Source organism: Cucumis melo, chromosome 4, assembly GCF_025177605.1.
Source record: "Cucumis melo cultivar AY chromosome 4, USDA_Cmelo_AY_1.0, whole genome shotgun sequence".
In the NCBI taxonomy this organism is placed as follows: domain Eukaryota; kingdom Viridiplantae; phylum Streptophyta; class Magnoliopsida; order Cucurbitales; family Cucurbitaceae; genus Cucumis; species Cucumis melo.
The window spans coordinates 6,708,710-6,721,390 of record NC_066860.1 but is presented as its reverse complement, the minus strand read 5'-3'; the positions used below and the strand labels follow the sequence as shown (position 1 = coordinate 6,721,390).

The following is a 12,681-nucleotide window of genomic DNA, read 5'->3' as shown; positions in this document are numbered from 1 at the left end:
CCCTTTCTACTATGCTTTTCACAATTCCCATATTTCAAACAAGGACAACGAATGAAGGAGGTACTTGTATTCGAAAATCCAAATTTGATGAAATTTTTCACACCCAACTCATATTCTTTGGAAAATCTACTTTTTTACATCCATGATTTATCCATAATTGTAAATCTATTGACAAATAAAGTAAATTAGATTAGTTCAAAAAGTCTTGTTGAGATAATTAAAAGAGAAAACAAATATGGAGATTGAACAAATATTCACTTAATAAGACTAAATTTCCACCAGATAAAGAACTTAAAACTATTTATAAATAAGATTACAGTGTCTTTAGGGGCCACAGTGTCTTTGGGGCCAACTCATACTTTTCTTTATTCCTAAGTCCCTAAACTATCGTGACAATTTATAAATTATGTTCTCTAACTATTACTTTTTAATTTGTTTTTCCTATGTAAATAATATATATAAATAATTGTGGTAACAAAAATTTATATTTAACAAAAAATGTCTCAAAAGAACATCCATAGAAAGCATAAAAGGTGATTGATTGTTAGAGAGAATCCCAGAAAAGCACTCTTCACGCGTTTTTTACAAATCTAAATTACCAAACGCAACAGTTAAGCACTAGTATATATTCTTTCCCTAAATTAACCCATCGTCTTTTATTCTTTTTCCTTCAACAATGCTCCTTCTCCATAAATAATAATAATAACCATCATCACCATCAAACTTTTGTTTCATCCTAGCTAATATACATTGGTAACACATATGAATATTGAAACAAATTGTGTAAATCTAAATTAAACATCTAATACGATTATACACTTAATAATGTAGTGTATAATGGATGAGGGTCGCCACTTTTAAACTTTTCAATTTACCAAATACATGCAAACTTGACTACTTTAGCTTCTCTAACTAAACTTCCAATCCAAGGAATAAAAACACAGCAATCTTTTTCTTGTGAAATTAAAAAAGAAAAAACACACACACACACAAACACACACAACCTCTACATATATCTAGCTACAATATAATGATATGTGCCGGTTGTTTAAGCGGATTTCGTTATTGTCTTCAATACATAAACACCTTATAGTTTTTTTTTTTTTTAAATTTGTTACAATAAACTTCAGACAATCAATCCTAAACAATCAACAAGAAGTTTCAATGATAAATTACTAGAAGGTAGTAGCGTTCCAATGCCAGCACGTTCGTCGGCGTTCTAATGGTGTTCAGCGGTGTTCCAATGGTAGCACGTTTGTCGACGTTTTAAATGGAATTTGGCGGTGTTCCAATGGTGTTTAGCATTCCCCGGTGTTCCAAAGGTAGCAGATTCGACGGTGTTCGACGGTGTTTGGTGGCATTCGCGAATGGGAGTGTGGTGGATGGGAGTGTTCGACAGTGTTCGATGGCGTTATTCAGTGTTCTTCGACGTCCTTTGGCATTCCTCGGTGGTTGGATGATGGGTGAGTTGCGTTCTACGGTGATCGTAGATGAGAGTGTGGCGGCTGCGATATTGGCGTGGATGGGAGTGTGGCAACTGCTATATTGGTCGTGGATGGGAGAGCGGCGGCTGTGAGAAGGAAAATTAGGGGTTTTGAGTTTTTTTTAAAGGAAATTAGGTTTTTATTTAAAAAGTAAAAAGAAATTAGGTTTTTTAAAAAAGAAATTAGATTATTTTTCACTTATTTAGTAATTCTTGACGTTTTTTAAATGTCAAGAAAAACTATCTTATTTGACGTTTTAAAAAAGATCAAGAATGTCGACTTTATAAAATTTCTTGACGTTTTAGAAACAACAAGAATTCAATAGTTAATACTTGACAATTTTAAACCGTCAAGGAAAAGTGCATAGTACTTGTGAAAGAATGAAATTCCCAAAGCGGAAGCGTATGGACACCGTGCAAGTGAAATTCAATTTGTAAAACAATAAATTCAAAGAAAAACAATAAACAAAACTTAAGCATGCTTCTCATGGAAGAAAAAGGTGAAAAGAAACTAACCTTTGTAGAACCTTAAAAAACTCTTCTTCCAAGCTTCCAAGACACCACAAAATCTTTCTTCTTATTCTCCAAGTAAAGAATCACAGAGAGTTGTGGGCTTCTGTAATTTTTGTGAGGGAAATTTTTTTGAGAGAATTATATTTCTTTTATAATACAGAAATATCGATAAGAGCGTTCTTAAAAAAAATCTTTCGTTTTTTGGTTTAAAAACAAATCTTAACCATTATTGATATAGAGGGGGAAGTTATTAAAAATAATTTCCCCCCCTTTTCCCACGTAGAATAACTCCCAAGGGAGTTATTCATTCTATTTATTTAAAAAATATTAATTAAATAAAATTAATATAAATTTAATTAATATACATTATATCTCATATAATATAAATTTTATATCATATCATATATAATATAACTAATGGTTTAGATCTCTCATATAATCTATAGTTCTAATATGAATCGAATCCATGTTAATTTTAACCTATAGTTTATTTATGAATCTTATTCATATTATTATTATTTGAATCATATTCAAATATTAACTTATCTCATAAAAACTTTACATTATAATGTATCAAATACATTATATTAATTGTATCATATACAATTTATTCCCTTTAATCAATTTGAACAATTCAATTTAAACCAAAATAAATTTGATTCTCATTTATCCTTATTGAGCTAACATGGGGACCTTATGGACCTACAAATTGAAGCTCCAATGAAATGAGATTAATTAATTAAACTTTTTAATTAAATTAATCTCTATTCGTTAACTATTAGTCATTCCACTAAAAACTAATAGTTGCACTCTTCTTACTATAGATATATTTTTGTGTCCATTAGATATAGCCAATCAACAGTGCATTGACCCTTCACAAATTGCTCGTAAGTACAGCTAGGCCAAAAATTACCGTTTTGCCCTTGTAATTACATCTAACTCCTTAAGTACCACTGATTCCTCTAATAACAATAATTATAGTCCTACTATAATTGAACTCCTTTCAGGCCAAGCGAGGGTATGACGCCACATTGTTCAAGCCCTGAAATCAGCCCTTAAGAGAGCAATTTCTCTACTTACTCTATCTATAGAGAATGAGTGAATTTTTTCTTGTGTAGCTGTGTTCCCAGCTCCCCAATTAGATGAATCCCCAAAATGGCAGGCATATTGAGTCGGCTACATAAGTCAGTCTCACCCATGCAAATCAAAGAATCGTCTTCATAGGCTGGAGTTCACAACTCCCTCAGGATTCAAGTCAAGTCACCTATTGTCATCTTGGTGAAATGTATTCTCAACTAGTAATAGTGTTAATACTATTCATTTCATGGTCCGATCTTATACAAACTCTTCGTATAGAATACCCCGCTCTAATGTCTCGACATGAATGATCAGGATCAAACCATTTGTAGCACTTTAGAACAATTGTAACAACTATAATGTAACGCCTAAAAAATTCAGGAATTTAATTTTATTATCTTAAGTGTAATTTTGAGATTTTGGGTGTTATTTAAATGTTCAAGTTTTTACTTTATGGAGATTTGATTCTCTTGGGTATTTGAAAAATATCTAATTGTTGTTAAGTTGGAATTTACATTTGGTTTGGTTGGTTAATTTAGTGAATATTAATTATATCAATTGTATAATTAATTGTTTATTGAAGTTAAAACAATTATATTGTGTGGGTAATATAATTAGGAGCGGATGTTTATTTTGGAGAAATATATTTAGTGGAGAGAGAGAAAGAAATTTAAAATAATAATTATATAATGAAAAATATAGTTATTATTTAATAAAATTTGATTTTTATATTTTATTAATTGGTGAGAGGTTGGTGTGATTGAAGAGGTTGTTGAGTAATAAGGGGGACTTTGTGAATCTTAAATGAGGAGAGAGAAAAGATTTGTTTTATTTTGAAAAGGAAAAGGAATAATAATAATGTTGTTATTATTATAAATTAGACCCTCGTTGGACGTGTCCCATTAATTTCATCTTCTTCATCACACCCACAAAACCCTAGCTCCCATTTGCCACCGCCGCCACTCCGTCGACCTCCGTTGCTGCCTTCACCTCCATCCACCGCAGATCGCCGTCGTCGTCGAGGTTTAGGTCGCAAGCCAAGCCGCTCATCTTCACGCCGTGCTCGCCAGTAGTTCACGTGGAGCCCCACCGCATCGTCTCGCCAAGAAACAGTCGCCGACGATAAACTAGCCGTCGTCATTGTCGAACCTCAGCCGCAAGCTGCGCGAACCACACCCGTGCCCCTTCTCTGCAAACCGAACCCGACCTGCGCCCCTTCTCCATAAATCGAACCCAACCCGCTTCCTTTCTTCGTAAATCGAACTCGACCCATGCTGTCTTCTCCGTGAGCTAGACCCGAACGCACGCCTGCACCAGCCGCTAGCGTGAGTCGCACCCCTACGCTAGCCGACCCTACCTAGCTGTTTGAGCCACCTAACATATTTTGGTAAGTTTTGTTTGGATTTTGGTTTCTTCCCAACAGTTATCAATCTTAGTCCTTAAATAATTTAACTATGCATTTAATTGAATTATTTTCGTGATAGGTCAATTGGGGTTTTGAACCAAAGATTTTTCGCAAACAAAGGATAAATTTTGAATATTCTTTAACTTTGGGTAAGTTGAGATAAGTATAATTGGCCCATAGGCAATTAGTAATTAATTTATAAATTTTTAGTCATTGAGTTCTCTTGTGCTTAGGGCTTGACTGTTAAGGAGCTTGATCGTGACTGTTAGGAAAATTTTGCTGTGAGCTAATCGTCAGGTAAGAGATTCTACTACTAGACCTTCGAGTTACATTAAAGAGATCACCACTCTTTTGACGACTGTGTAGTCCGACGGGATCGCCAGTCTAACATTGTCATTGACACCGACATGATTTAAGAGATCTGACGAGATCCCTCACACTTATGGTTGCGTAGTCTGACGAGACCACCAGCCTGACATTGACATTGACATAGACATAATCTTAGTGATTCGATGGGACCACTCACAACCCGATCGTCTTAGGTGTTTCCTTGGGTTCACCGAGGACCAGATTGTTCCTACGGGATTATAGGTTGCACGTGTTCGGGAATGTGCCAGTTCAGGGGTACCACTTTTCAGGACTCTAATAAGAAGTAATATATATATATACACTTAATTTCCATTTTCTTTTCTTTTTTTCCACATTTAAAGAAATTAAACCAAGAAAATATCGGGTTTACAACTTACCTTTCCCTTAGAAAATTTCGTCCTCGAAATTTAGAATGTCCTTAACTGAAAAGTATCGGGTATCTCTTCTTCATCTGACATTCTGGTTCCCAAGTTGCCTCCTCCGCTCCATGATGTCTCCACAAAACCTTTATGAGTGGAATCGTTTTGTTTCTCAAAACTTGTTCCTTTCTGTCAAGAATCTAAACTGGTTCTTCAACATAACTCAAATCTTCTTTTAATTCAACGGGTTGCTCTTGCAACACATGTGATGGATCTGGTATATATTTTCTTAACATGGATACATGGAAAACATCATGTATTCGTGCAAGTTCTATTGGCAACTCAAGTCTATACGCTGCTGGTCCCACTCGTTCCGTTATCTGATATGGCCCAATATATCTACGACTTAACTTACCTTTTCTTTCGAAACGAATAACACCTCGCCATGGAGATAATTTCAAGAAAACTTGATCTCCAACTTGGAATTCTAGGTCTATTCGTCGCTTATCCGCATAACTTTTCTGTCGATCTTGGGCTATCCTCATATTTTCCCTGATCAACTTAATATTGTTTGTCGTAATCTGAACCAACTCAGGACCTACTAACTTTCGCTCTCCCACTTCATTCCAGCAAACAGCAGTTATGCATGGTCTCCCGTGTAAGGCCTCATATGGTGGCATACCAATACTAGACTGATAGCTATTATTATAAGCAAACTCCATAAGTGGCAAGTGGGTATCCCAACTTCCTTTAAGTTGAAGGACACATGCTCTCAACATGTCCTCTAAAGTTTGGATGGTCCTCTCGGACTGACCATCTGTTTGGGGATGAAATGATGAACTAAACTTTAGCCTTGTTCCCATTGCTTTCTGTAAACTAAGGCAAAATTTAGAAGTAAACCTCGGATCCCTATCTGAAACTATGGACACTGGTACTCCATACTGACTCACAATCTTATCAACATGTAATCTAGCTAGCTGGTCTAACGTAGATGTCTCTTTAATCAATATAAATCATGTCGTCTTGGTGAGTCTGTCTACTATTACCCATATACCATCATGTCCACTGGATGTACAAGGTAATCCAAATAGAAAATCCATAGTAATATGCTCCCATTTCCACTCTGGCACTGGGAAAGGATTAAGAAATCCTCCTGGCCTCTGTCTTACTGGTTTAACCTGTTGACAAATCAAACATCTATCAACATATCCAGCTATCTCTTGCTTCATTCCAAGCCACCAATAAGCCTTCTTTAAAGTTCTGTACATCTTGGTGCTACCTAGATGCATAGCGTAAGCTGAACTGTGAGCTTCTTCTAGAATAGCATTCTTAAGCTCACTGATATTTGGAACACATAATCTTCCCTGTTTAACAATGGTTCCATCTGTTCTCAGCTCGAACTCCACCTCTAAGCCTTTCTTAGATTTCTCAAACTTCTTCTGTAAATTACTGTCTTCTGACTGTCTTTTTATAATCTTAGTTACTAGAGAAGACCGAACCTGAAATTGAGCTAAGAGACTTCCTGAATCCTCTGTAGTTACTACTGCCTTGGAACCCCTTAACTCATTCAACAAAACTACTCGAATACCACACAAGGCACTCTTCGGAAGTCTTGACATCCTACTTAATGCATCCGCTACTACGTTGGCCTTACCTTGATGATACTCTATAGTACAATCATAATCTTTAATCAGTTCTAGCCATCACATTTGTCTCAGATCTAGCTCTTTCTGATCAAAAATATACTTCAGGCTCTTATGATCTGTGAAAATATGGCACTTCTCCCCAAACAAATAATGTCTCCAGATTTTTAGTGCTAAAACAACTGCTGCTAGCTCAAGATCATGGGTAGGGTAATTACACTCATGCTCCTTCAATTGCCTTGAAGCATAAGTTATTACATTCCCATCTTGCATAAGAACACAACCTAATCCTAGCCTTGAAGCGTCACAATAAATCAAATAGTCCTTCCCTGTTACAGGAAGTGCCAAAATAGATGTTGTAACTAGTCTTTTCTTCAATTCCTGAAAACTTTGCTCGCATTTATCTGACCACTCAAACTTAACATTCTTCCTTGTCAAAGCGGTCAAAGGCAATGCCAATCGTGAGAAATCCTCAATAAAACACCTATAGTATCCTGCCAAACCCAGGAAACTACGTACTTCTGTCGCACTAGTTGGTCTTTCCCAATTGACAACCGCTTCTACTTTTTGTGGATCGACACTAACTCCTTTTGCTGAAACTACATGCCCTAGAAATACTACTTGTTCCAACCAAAACTCACATTTGCTAAACTTAGCGTATAATTGTTTATCACGTAAAGTCTATAGAACAATCCTCATATGTTCCTCATGGGATTCTCTGTCAACCGAGTAAACTAATATATCATCAATGAACACAATCACAAACTGATCTAAATACTGATGGAAGATCCTGTTCATGAGATCCATGAAAACCGTTAGCGCATTCGTTAAACCGAATGGCATAACTCGAAACTCATAATGCCCATACCTCGTTCTAAATGCTATCTTAGCTATATCTGATTCTCTAACCTTAAACTGGTGGTATCCTGACCTTAAGTCAATTTTAGAGAACAACGCTGCTCCCCTTAGTTGATCAAATAAGTGATCGATGCGTGGTAAAGGATACTTGTTACGTATTATAACCTTGTTTAACTGTCTATAGTCAATACATAATCTGAGGGTACCATCTTTATTTTTCACAAATAGCACTGGTGCTCCCCACGGCGAAACACTAGGCCTGATGTATCCCTTGTCAACTAGTTCTTGTAACTGTATCTTCAATTCTTTAAGCTCGCTTGGAGCCATTATATACGGTGCCTGTGAAATAGGTGCTGTTCCTAGTAATAATTCAATGGTGAACTCAATCTCTCTATCAGGTGGCAAACCTGACAGATCATCTGGGAATACATCAAGAAACTCTTTCACCACATGAACCTTTTCTGGCTTTAGCTTTTCTCTCTGCACTACTACGATGTGTGAAAGAAACGTTGTGCAACCCTTCCTCAGCAATTTCTCAGCTTTCAAAACTGAGATTAAACTTCTAGAAACGACCTTCCTCATACCTCTAAAAACCACTTCAGCAAAGCCTGGTTTTCTTAAAACCACTTCCTTCCTATGGCAATCCATAGATGCATAGTGAGCAAATAAGAAATTCATTCCCAAAATTACATCTAACCTCTGCAACTCTAGTGGTAGCAAGTCCACTAGCAGACTGATACCTTCTACTAAAACTTCACAATTACATAACACCTCATTAACAAGTAAAACGTCACCAACTAGAGTGTATATAGCTAACCCCTCAAATAAAGGCTCTAGCATCCTATTCAGCTTAGTCAGAAATATAATAGAAACAAAGGAATGTGTAGCACCTGGATCAAATAAAACATTTGTAGGTACATTACAAATAAGAATCGTACCAGTCATAACGTCTGATGCGTCGTCCGCTTCTTGTTGAGTCATAGCATAGACTTTTCCTTGTTGCCTAAGTCTTCCAACAACTCCTTTTTGCCTTGCACCACTGGTGCCCTCTGTTGGAACCACTGAAACTCTCGATTGCTCAACTGTCTGGGACCCAACTCCTTGATCTCTCTGAATTGTCATGTTCAACTGCGGACAATATTTCTTGAAATGTTCTGGCTGTCCGTACTGGTAACATACATCGCCACCTACCAAACACTGATCCTGATGGTTCCTGCCACAACTCGTGCATGGTGTTCGCCTGACGGTACTAGCAACGGACTCCTGACCTGGTTGCGATCTTACTGTTGATCTAATGGGTTGACTAGGTATTCTCTGGCTCTGTCTATGAAAAACACTACCATAACTCACGTTCCTCGATGCTTGGCGTCTAGAGCGATTCTTAAAGCCTTGATGGCTTGAAATATTTATCCTAGGCGTGAACCTCCGCTGTTCACGGCCTCTAAATCCACTAGCTGTTGAAGTCCCATGACTGAGCTCCACTGTTGATTTCTCTTCCGCTATACTCTGCTCCACACGAAGGTCAGTCTCCACTAACTGAGAGAAATTTGTCCACTTAGCAATGGCTGTAACTAGGGTACATATTTCAAAACGTAACCTTCTTTCAAACTATCGACACCTGTCACTCTTAGAAGCCACAATAACATCAGCACATCGTGAAAGCTCAGTATACTTCCTCTCATACTCAGCCACTGAAAGTGATCCTTGTTTCAACCCAGAAATTCATCCCTCTTAGCTTCGCAGTATGTGTTGGGATAATACTTATCTTTGAATATGCCTTTAAAAGTCTGCCAGTCTAAAGCACGTGCATCACTGCACCTTGCTAATTAGTAATATTTACATGCTAGCATAAATTTCTTTAAGAAATCTGTAGTTCTTAAAACAAAACTTCTTACTAATTCATGCTTTGCTTAAAACATTATGGTTTAAATACTTTCCAAACATTTAATATCTACGTGCTAGCATAAATTTCTTTAAGAAATCTAGTCTCCAAATGTATACTTGAAAATAGTCATGAAATTCAAATACCTTTCATAGCTTCGTAAACAAACATTTATCGCATTCAATCATAATAACAATTATGGAAAATATTTCAAAGTTGGTTTTGTCACTCACAGTCTTGGGCTAGATCCTTGGTCTATAAGCTCGGTTTAATTCTTCTCGGCTTGCCAACAACCCAACCGAGTATTAAAACTCTAAACATTCTGGTTTCCTAAATATATACATAACATGTCGCACCAAAGATGACGCTCACGAAAACAAAGCTTAAGAAATAAAATCCTATTTCAACAATTCTCTAAGGGGAGCAACGTTGTTCTCTAAGATTGACTTAAGGTCAGAATACCACCAGTTGAAGGTTAGAGAATCAGATATTGCTAAGACAGCATTTAGAACGAGGTATGAGCATTATGAGTTTCGAGTTATGCCATTCGGTTTAACGAATGCACCAGCGGTTTTCATGGATCTTATGAACAGGATCTTCCATCGGTATTTAGATCAGTTTGTGATTGTGTTCATTGATGATATATTAGTTTACTCGGTTGACAGAGAATCTCATGAGAAACATCTGAGGATTGTTCTAGTATCGGTATCGCACCATATGAAGCCTTATACGGGAGACCATGCAGAACTCCTGTGTGCTGGAATGAAGTGGGAGAGCGAAAGTTAGTAGGTCCTGAGTTGGTTCAGATTACGACAAACAATATTAAGTTGATCAGAGAAAATCTGAGGAAAGCCCAAGATCGACAGAAAAGTTATGCGGATAAGCGACAAAGAAACCTAGAATTCCAAGTTGGAGATCAAGTTTTCTTGAAATTATCTCCATGGCGAGGTGTTATTCGTTTCGGAAGAAAAGGTAAGTTAAGTCCTAGATATATTGGGCCATATCAGATAACGGAACGAGTGGGACCAGCAGCGTATAGACTTGAGTTGCCAATAGAACTTTCACGAATACATGATGTTTTCCATGTATCCATGTTAAGAAAATATATACCAGATCCATCACATGTGTTGCAAGAGCAACCCGTTGAATTAAAAGAAGATTTGAGTTATGTTGAAGAACCAGTTTAGATTCTTGACAGAAAAGAATAAGTTTTGAGAAACAAAACGATTCCACTCATAAAGGTTTTGTAGAGACATCATGGAGCGGATGAGGCAACTTGGGAACCAGAATATCAGATGAAGAAGAGATATCTGATACTTTTCAGTTAAGGACATTCTAAATTTCGAGGACGAAATTTTCTAACGGGAAGGTAAGTTATAAACCTGATATTTTCTTGGTTTAATTTCTTTAAATGTGGAAAAAAAAAAGAAAAAGAAAATGGAAATTAAGTGTAAATATATATACATATATATATATATATATATATATATATATATATATATATATATATTTATATATTAAATAGTTTTATTAAATAAAGTAAAAAAAAAAAGAAAGAAAAGAAAGGATAAAAAGAAGAAAAGGAGAAGAAAATTTCATTTTTTCTTTTCTTCTTCTTCTTCTCTTCCCTTCATCGCCAAGATTTTTGAAGACATCCAAGTTCCATTTTTTTTTTTCTTTTTCCTTCTTCAATTTGCAGAGAACTTCTAAGAGAGAGAGTTTGGAAAAAGAAGAGAAATTTTACTAGAATTTTTAGGTTGAAGAAGAGGAGGAGAACTCAAGCAAAGTGTATCCATGGCTGAATTTTAGTTCATTCTGCACATCACTGGTTTTTTATTCGGTTTGAACTCTTCAAAAGAAATTAAGAGGTGAGATATACATTTACTGAAAGTTAACTCATTTTTAAACAAACTTTATGAAGAACGTTGGAGCAAATTTGGATATTCATTTGGTGCTTTTTGATGAAGAAAACAGGGCAGTTGGTTTTCACTCGAAATCAAGAGGTCTCTTGTTTTTCTTGTATTTCAGAGTGTATCGGTGAAGTTAGAATCTCTATTTAGTATGGTTGGAAAGCTTGTTCAATTTACTACAACTTTCATGAAGAAATTGTAAACCAAAAACGACTAAAAATCAGTTAAATTGTAGGGACAAGTTAAAGAGGTCGTGTGCGCGCGATTCTGGAAGTGGTTCTTTTTTTAGGGTTATATGTGTTTATGCACGGGGAATCAGATTTATATGTCTTCAGGTAAATTTTAGAGGATCTCAAAATGAAGATTTTGATATAAAGAACACTCATTTTGGTTAAGTATTGAGAAAGGTATAGTCCTTTGAAGTTTATGTTAGAAATCTGGAAATTTTAGAGAATTGTTGAAATAGGATTTTATTTCTTAAGCATTGTTTTCGTGAGCGTCATCTTTGGTGCGACATGTTATGTATATCTTTAGGAAACCATAATGTTTAGAGTTTTAATACTCGGTTGGGTTGTTGGCAGGTCGAGAAGAATTAAACCGAGCTTATAGACCAAGGATCTAGCCCAAGACTGTGAGTGACAAAACCAACTTTGAAATATTTTCCATAATTGTTATTAAGATTGAATGCGATAAATGTTTGTTTACGAAGCCATGAAAGGTATTTGAATTTCATGACTATTTTCAAGTATACATTTGGAGACTAGATTTCTTAAAGAAATTTATGCTAGCACGTAGATATTAAATGTTTGGAAAGTATTTAAACCACAATATTTCAAGCAAAGCATGAATTAGTAATATCTACCTGCTAGCATAAATTTCTTTAAGAAATCTGTAGTTCTTAAAACAAAACTTCTTACTAATTCATGCTTTGCTTAAAACATTATGGTTTAAATACTTTCCAAACATTTAATATCTACATGCTAGCATAAATTTCTTTAAGAAATCTATTCTCCAAATGTATACTTGAAAATAGTCATGAAATTCAAATACCTTTCATGGCTTCGTAAATAAACATTTATCGCATTCAATCATAATAACAGTTATGGAAAATATTTCAAAGTTGGTTTTGTCACTCACCGTCTTGGGCTACATCATTGGTCTATAAGCTCGGTTTAATTCTTC

The 12,681-nt window shown here is 35.8% G+C and overlaps 1 long non-coding RNA gene across 1 annotated transcript; it reads right to left on the bottom strand.

Annotated features, from left to right (window-relative positions):
* Positions 1–1,031: 1,031 nt before the first annotated feature.
* On the bottom strand, positions 1,032–2,096 carry LOC127149000 (uncharacterized). The gene is made up of 2 exons (XR_007820171.1): positions 2,000–2,096; positions 1,032–1,570 (listed from the first exon to the last, which is right to left on the bottom strand). It is a non-coding gene; the product is annotated as an uncharacterized LOC127149000 (long non-coding RNA).
* Between the last annotated feature and the right edge of the window lie 10,585 nt (positions 2,097–12,681).